We start from the raw sequence: 8,631 nt of genomic DNA, 5'->3' as shown, positions 1-8,631 counted from the left end.
AGAAACCTATTTCAGCCTAGGCAAGGTTACTATGTACAACCGCACCGTGCAGTTATTACGGGCTACTCCAGAAGTAAGTGCCTAAGCTGTCACAAGGGTAAGCTCGTTCAGCAACAACGAATAACGTTGTTTATCTTCGTTCTTGTAAAGAACAGTGCAAAATATTCCACTAAGAAAAAAAAAAGAAAAAAAAAAGAAAAGAAAATCTGATACCTCAGACCATCATTTTACCATACATTCCTTTATTTTCTTATTGGTTATTTCCTTTTCACGGTTACTAGTACCAGTCAAGCATTTTCATTGCAATCACTGTGTACCAAACGCAAACAGGTATTAAGACGTGAATACATTTCCACTTGCCCGTCTTCAGATCATCTAGAGCAGCCGTTCTTAACATTTTTATGACCACGCCCCCTCTAAGAGCTGATCCTTTCTTTCACGGCCCCCTTGCATCTATGAGTAAAATTCCCTCCAGAATTTAAAGGTAAAATAAAAGAGAAAAAGAATGGGTTTCGAGCCTAACTAGAGTAGTAGACTTTAGGAAAGTAACGTTATAAGGCGATACTTTTACGTTTTTTTCATAAACTTCTGTATATTAGAATCTCACTCCTGGTAAAAGAATAACGAATATAATCAGAGAATTATGTTTTTTTCATTTTTCCCTAGGGCTCGCGCCTCCCCTGGAAATTGCTGACGCCCCCCTAGGGGGCCTCGCCCCCCCAGGTTAAGAACCTCTGATCTAGAAGATCACCTAAGAAAGAACGCGCTGGTCATGACAACCTGTATGACGCTGTTACCGTCAGCTACAATGACCTCCACGTAGAGAAAAATGATATAGTTCATGACTGAACCTTCAGTTTTCACATATCTGTTATATTTTATCGGATATCTGTTCAATTTGCTTGCCTCTTTTTCACGCGGGTGTCACAAATGCTGGGGTTGCCGAAGCTAGTCCAGGTGTCTTTCGAATCACTGGTTGAGTTTTAGTATAGACTCAAAACGCTCTAGCCCTTTTTCAGATATAACTATCTTATTTCTAAACACGCATATCTTTTGAGAAACTAGAATGCCTAAAAGAATTCTATAATATGTCTATTTCACTTATACTCCCGTCATAAAAACGGGCAACGGTTACATCTTGCCATATTTGTTTCAAAATGATTTTTGTCACGTCCAATATCTATTGAGTTGCTGGAAGTGGATTAAAAACTCAATGAAGATCACAATTCTAATAGTGTAAAACATACTCACCACAAAGTAGTGAAAAAGTGGGAACGAACTGTTGCTGGTAATGAACAACTACCACTTCTACAATAGACTAAGTGCTCATGACTACTGACCAGCGTTGCCGATAGCTCTGCATACTAAAATCGGCATCTTATAGAAAACGGAATTCATTTTATGGCCCAGGGGTACTTTAAGAAAATAAACCAATCTTATGCAACACCTCATCGATTTATATTCATCATCATTCAACAAAAGTATATATTAGCTATGTATATACACAATTACAACCAAAACAACAATGATATATACATATTAAGTTTTATAGATAAACTTTATAAAACATAGAAATTACACACAAAATATAGGTAGATAGTAACCTACTCAGTTTTATAAATCAACTTTATAGAACATATAGGCTATATAAATAAAAAAAAAAAATATTATTTTTCTTCATATATCAGGGTATAAATATGTTTGAGAATATATTTTACTAATTCCAGATTTTATATCCTGTTTTATGCTCATTTCTTTGAAGCCCCCCCCCCCCCAATAATGAAGCCTAGCTCCTGGATATAGTAATTACGCCACTCGTAACTACATGGTTCATGTCAGTTATAATGTAATCACATGTCTTATCATCAAATTACAATCCTATGAATGGAAACAATATCAAATATCTTACAATTACTTTACAACCATGTAACTCATTAAATTCAATAACATTATAATTACAAAAGTTACAGCTATTTCAATCGTGCTAGTTTTATCTACAGTTTGATTTTTTTTTCTTGTAGTTTGAATTACATTCCTAATCATACATAATATACTAAGGTATGATATCATGGGTATTTAACTGCTAACACTATTCGGTTTCGTGTTTTACAATTATAAAGGGTTCCTTACCGTCACTGGAGGGTTGAACGTTTTCTACGCTTATTAAGTGGAATCTCTTAAAGAATCATTTACACATATATTATGTAATAATAATCATTTTCTACCCAAGCTTACATAAAAAGACATTAACTAATTAAAAAAAAAGTATTTAAATTTATTTGAGACGATAAATCAATCCCCTCGAAGAATGCCGAGTTTTTCTCGGCATGAACAAGGAGGCCGATTTCTTCTCGGCATTGAAGGTCTGATTCTCCGCATGTAGAGTTTTTTTCTCGGCAAATCGGGGGAAAATTCGGCATTTCGGCAACGCTGCTACTGACTACAACTGGCAACTGCAAGAAATGAAGAAGAAGATCATTTAAACTCGTTGCTGTATTCGAATGCCAGACACTTCCAGAATTCCCTCGCTACGTCATTCACATTTTCTTCCTAGAGGTCAGTTTCTAAGAAATCGTGGTTTATTTCACCACATAATAAGATAATAAGATGCCACGTTTGAAGTCAATAAAGTCTGTTTGCTTTATATATCCCACGAAAATGACCGGGATAAAAATAATTTTATTGCCCATGGCAGCAGGCAGAATGCAGAGGACGGCTTGTTTGGACGAACGTCATCGAATTTATTTTTTGCAGATGGGAAGACAATGTACCACTGTAATTATCTTCCCTGGAATAAAGGAAAAAAGCGATAATTTGTTTTTGTTATATCCTGGATTCCACTACAGTTGAATATAGGCCCACAACATGATTCAGTTTAGCATATGTTATCAAGAAGAAGAATGGTGAATCTGGCGCCATCTTTAAAATTGGCGCGTCTCAATAGCCATTGCTATGATATCTTTGTTGTATAGTCTACTTGGCAATTGCTTTAGTTATTCAATAATATATAATATATATATATATATATATATATATATATATATATATAAAATGACCAGAAAAGATCAGAAATTTCTATAGTCACGCTCATTGCCTAATATCAAAGACGAATTGCAGAAAGTTTTTCTAAGAACACTGTTTTCTTGAAAAGGGCGTGACATGACGGAATAAGAACGGCTGATCTAAATTCAGCTACCCGGGAAAGTTCGTATCTTCATTGCACACTCTCAAGAAGATGAGTCGTAGCGAAGTGTGAGGGGAAGGGGAATTGGCAATCTCTCGCGTCACTTTCCTCATTCGCCTCACTGCCCCAACGACTCGACGCGAATCCCAATGAAGAAGAACAACAAAAACAATGGTTGTGGGTCTATATCTGCGTCTCTCTGGGACTCTTAATATTGTCAGATGGGCTTGCTACATCAGATCTCGATACCCGAATGGTTCTTAGTGGTTGTTCAATTTAACATACTTCATTTTCCCTCACCGTGGTTGGCTGCACCTAGTCCAAGGGTCCATACCAGAAATCCCATTCTAGCATAAGTCTCGTGTAAACTAAACCATCCACCAAAGCTCTCTCTCTCTCTCTCTCTCTCTCTCTCTCTCTCTCTCTCTCTCTCTCTACTCTATAATATATATATATATATATATATATATATATATATTATATATGTGTGTGTGTGTGTGTGTGTGTGTGTGTGTGTGTTTGTTTATGTAATTGTCATAATATTTGTTATCATCATCTATTTCACGTTCATTCACTGACAACTGTTTTTCTGTCATGTGAATGTGGTCTCTCAGCAAATAAATTCTCTGCAACTCATCAGCTACGTGAATATAACTCCTTGTTTAACAGTATCCTGATCTATATAAGCACTGTGTATCGATAAATTAGTTTTTCAATGTGCAACAAAGATAATCTACTCTCTGCTAAAATGGAGGACTGCAGTATCTGAAAAAATACAAACCTGAGAAAAATGGTGCAGTTTTACGTTGCCTTTCTAGTGATTTTGCCGATTCGTTGCTTTACTAGTATGGTAGATTCACATCATCCGTGCATCTGATGTCTAGGCCAGTCCCTTACGCCGCTCCTGATTGGCTGTTGATAAGCTAATCACAGAGCTGGAAGCTCTCAGTTTCTCTCGAGAGTTCATATAGGTAGGATGCATATTCCACCTCTCCTGAGGGATACTTTTGAAAGACTTATCCCTCAGGAGAGATGGAACATACCTCCTGCCTATTTGAACTCTCGAGAGAGACTGAGAGTTTCCAGCCCTGTGACTGGCTTATCAACAGCCAATCAGGAGCGTCGTAAGGGATTGGCCTAGACATCAGATGCATGGGTATTGTGAATCTACTATTGTGATTTTGCAGATTTGCCTTTCTTGTTGATTTTACAGATACTGCAAATGGGACCCACTAAATATTCGTGGAAAGCATTGAAGAGTCATTCTGAGACTGCATTTACTTGTGTGTTAGTGAGTCAAGAGCCCAATAGGTGGCATATATCAATTTTTTTCCATTTTTCCATCTTAGGGCAGTACTGGTCACCAGCTCCGCGTTCAACTGTAAGAGAGAGGTAGTTAAAATAAATAGATAAAAAAATAAAAACATAATTTACTTAACATCCTTCAACCACAATGCAGTTGCAGAATTATTGAAATAATTTTCTTTATTTGTTGCCAAGATTCCTTTTTCCATTATAGAATAACCACATTTTAAGGAAAATAATCCTAATAAATTTATTTCATTTTCAGGGGCCAGTTTAATTTTCCAATTGTTTATTTTTTTATTTTTTAGGAAAATTATTTATTACAATTCGCTGTTTAATAGATATTCTACCCTGTAGTGGGGTAGAGTACCATCAGTGCATCTCATGCGGTGCACTGTAGGCATTACTTGAGATTCTTCGCAGCATACCTTTGGCCCTAGCTAACCCCTTTCGTTCGTTTGACTGTACTTCCTTTCATATTCTCGCTCTTCTATTCCGTTATACACTCTCTCCTAACAATTGATTCCTAGTGCAACAGCTTTGAGGTTTTCCTCCTGTTACACCTCTCTAACCTATTACTGCCAATTTCCGTTTCAGCGATGAATGACCTAATAGGTCCCAGTGCTTGGCCTTATATACAGTTCAACAGATATCCTTTCTCTAGTGTGGTTTATCATTCTCCTTTTGAAGATTCCAACTCGGCCTATTTTCAAAGATGGAGAATTTCTTTTTAAAAAATATTTTTTTTGGGGCAAAGTCGAACAAAACCCAAGCAAAGAAAACGTGACCTCAGATGAGGTTTACGTTTTGTTACACTCAAGATATTCGCGCAATAAATGACGCGGGACCTTCATTGTAACCATCGGACCAACCAGTCACAAAAACCATTCTATGTTCGGTGGATTTTTATGTGACTGATGCAAGCGTGATTTTTGATTTTATTTATTTATTTTGACGGTATTCGTGTCTTCGTAATATCATGTGATTCGATGATGTATAGGACTTGTCGTTGACTTTGTGATCCCTCAGGAGAGGTGGAGCATACATCCTGCTTGTGTGAACTCTCTCTCGAGAGACTGAGAGTTTCCAGCCCTGTGATTGGCTTATGAACAGCCATTCAGGAGTGTCGTAAGGAACAGGCCTATAGACATCAGATGCACGGGTGATGTGAATTTAGTATAGTAGCTTCGTTTTCATTGATTTGTAGATTTTTCCCTTTTTCGTGAATTCTCTGAGTCAAATTCCTGAGATGTATGCTAGTATTGCATCAGCCCCATTTTTATTTGCCATGCCCTTCAGGTTAGGTTAGTTCGGGTCACGACAGGTTTAGATTATTATGAACTTGCCAGTAGTTAGGGTATTAGAAACCTAATGAGATTATTTTCAAGAAAATTCTATATTTAGTTTTCGCTCACTCGGGGAGTAAGCTTACACACTACTTTGTAGCTGTTGTTGTTCTTGTTTTGTTTGTTTTTATAGAGTCTTAACGTTGCATGGAACCAGTATGGTTATTCAGCAACGGGACCAACGGCTTGACGTGACTTCCGAACCACGTCGAGAGCGAACTTTTATCACCAGAAATACACATCTCTCACACCTCAATGGAATACTAGAGAATCGAACTCGCATCTACCGAGGTGGCAGGCCAACACCTCGGGAAGATGCCTCCCGGAGATTCCTCAGAACTGCACTTAACTTGACACGCCCCAGGGGATGTTATTAGTCGACCCCAGAATTCCAATTGCCGAAAAGACGACCTCCACCCCCCTACCCCTCCGCCCCCGCCCCCGACCGCTGAGATTATCTTAAATAGGTGTCTCTTGTGCTTTGGATATGCTCAGATTCTCCTTTCTTACCGTGTCAGAATGATAAGGAGGATGAAAGAGATGTTGACGAAAACTCCATATTTACTGAAGAAAAAAAATTCTTATGCAAAATGTACAAGATAGAAAGCATCTATTTCATTTAGTTTTAACTTTTGTCGATTTGGTAATTAACGGATGTAATATATTCAAATATAGCGCACTTAAATAAGCGCTTACTGGAATTTTCACGAAAAATGATTTCTAATAAAAATATGGGGTATTTGTTTTAATTTTCGTTGGCGAAACAATGCTCTACTTGACCGTATAGATTTCAGCACGTGCCCTGAGTAAGCTGGAGGTCAGATCATGCCTTGTTGAGATATGGCGTCTCGCTGTTTTCTTCTTATTATTATTATTATTACCGCAAGCGTTGTTGATGTAAAAGCACAGTCCCTTACGACGCTCCTGATTGGCTGTTGCTAAGCCAATCACAGGGCTGGAAACTCTCAGTCTCTCTCTCGAGTTCACATGGGTAGGATCTATGTTCCACCTCTCCTGAGGGATACGTCTTTCAGGAGAGGTGGAACATACATCCTGCCCATGTGAACTCTCTCGTGAGACTGAGAGTTTCTAGCCCTGTGACTGGCTTAGCAACAGCCAATCAGTAGCGTCGTAAGGGACTGGTCTAGACATCAGATGCACGGTTGATGTGAATCTACTATATAGTACTCCTTAGTGCCAATGTGAGATTGATGCCTAGTATGTCATCTCATTTGTTTTCTGGATAATAATTTACCTCAATTTTGACAGTTTTAATTCCATTAGAAATCAAATTGCTTCGCTTTCACCTTTTTTAACGTTGACCTTTAAGTCTTTATTCACTCCTCACTGGACGAGTGGGTTCCGTCCTCGACCATCAATATGGTGGCCCGAGTTCGCATCCCGCTGCTGCGGCTCAGGGTGGAATCAGAGGAATTTATTTCTGGTGATTAGAAATTCATTTCTCGATATAATGTGGTTCGGATCCCACAATAAGCTGTAGGTCCCGTTGCTAAGAAACCAATTGGTTCCTAGCCACACATAAAAAATCTAATCCTTTGGGCCAGCCCTAGGAGAGCTGTTGATCAGCTCAGTGGTCTGGTTAAACTAAGATATACTTAACTTAGAATGTCTATTATAAACTCATTATTTATATAATTTCCATTTTCCTTCATTTTCATAATAGCGTTGAATGACCTTATGTGGCCCAGTGCTTGGCTTTATGCCTAAATCACATAATCCTTTATTTTCAGGATCCTTTTAACTCACTGTTCAATCACTCAAACTCCTCCTCTCACTGTATGAGTCGCGGCCGATGAAACTTTCATCCATGGCTAACTTTAACCTTAGATAAAATGAAAACTACTGAGGCTAGAGGGCTGCAATTTGGTATGTTTGATGTTTGGAGGGTGGATGATCAACATACCAATTTGCAGCCCTCTAACCTCAGTAGTTTTTTTTTTTAGACATGAAGGCGGACAGAAAAAGTGCAGACGGACAGACAGATAGCCATCTCAATTGTTTTCTTTTACAGAAAACGAAAATTATATAAATGGTAATTAATATATGTGAGTTAGTGTATAATAGTTTGTTATATACTATAATGACCAAACGAATTAGATAACTCATATCGGGAGTATGGCCACTAAATGCGCTGCCTGGTCAGGCCACAATAAATGAGACTTGGTTACTTCAAATAATGATGATAATGATAATAATAATAATAATAATAAAAACATCTCTCATTCCCGGGGTTATTGCCGCAGAAAAGGGGTCAAATTAAAATTTGTTTGTTCGTACGGTGTTTTTACGTTGCTAGGAACCAGTGGTTATTCAGCAACGGGACCAACGGCTTTACGTGGCTTCCGAACCACGTCGAGAGTGAACTTCTATCACCAGAAATACTCATCTCTCACACCTCAATGGAATGCCCGAGAATCGTACTTGCGGCCACCGAGGTGGTTTGCTAACACCTTACTGACCACGCCACTCAAACAAAACTAAAGACGATTGAGACTTGTAAGAAAAAACAAAGGAATAAAGCTCTGCTTTTCACGCGAATAGTCTAGTGCAGGGTTGCCAATGCTGCATGTCGTCATTGGGTTTCTGGGTTTATTCCCATTGGCAGCCCTGGTGTATGGTGAGCCCGCAACTGTGTTTGTGAATCTAAACGTAACGATTCTTTCCCGTCACCTTCAAGTCAGACACCAAATTCCTCTTTGAAAGAGTCATAAATGCAGCCCCAGAGATTCTAATTTGCATCTGCAACGAGATATAGCAAACTCGTTTATTTTTCTT

The 8,631-nt window shown here is 38.4% G+C and overlaps 1 long non-coding RNA gene across 1 annotated transcript in view; it reads right to left on the bottom strand.

Moving 5' to 3' along the window:
• The window catches only part of LOC135208967 (uncharacterized), a 5,827-nt gene extending 4,483 nt beyond the window's left edge, over positions 1-1,344 (bottom strand). Inside the window, exon 1 of the long non-coding RNA XR_010313259.1 lies at positions 1,252-1,344. This is a non-coding gene — a long non-coding RNA (uncharacterized LOC135208967). The remainder of the gene's footprint in view (positions 1-1,251) is intronic.
• Positions 1,345-8,631: the final 7,287 nt, after the last annotated feature.

This window comes from Macrobrachium nipponense, chromosome 37, assembly GCF_015104395.2.
Source record: "Macrobrachium nipponense isolate FS-2020 chromosome 37, ASM1510439v2, whole genome shotgun sequence".
Lineage (NCBI taxonomy): Eukaryota > Metazoa > Arthropoda > Malacostraca > Decapoda > Palaemonidae > Macrobrachium > Macrobrachium nipponense.
This window is presented reverse-complemented; position numbering and strand designations above follow the sequence as displayed.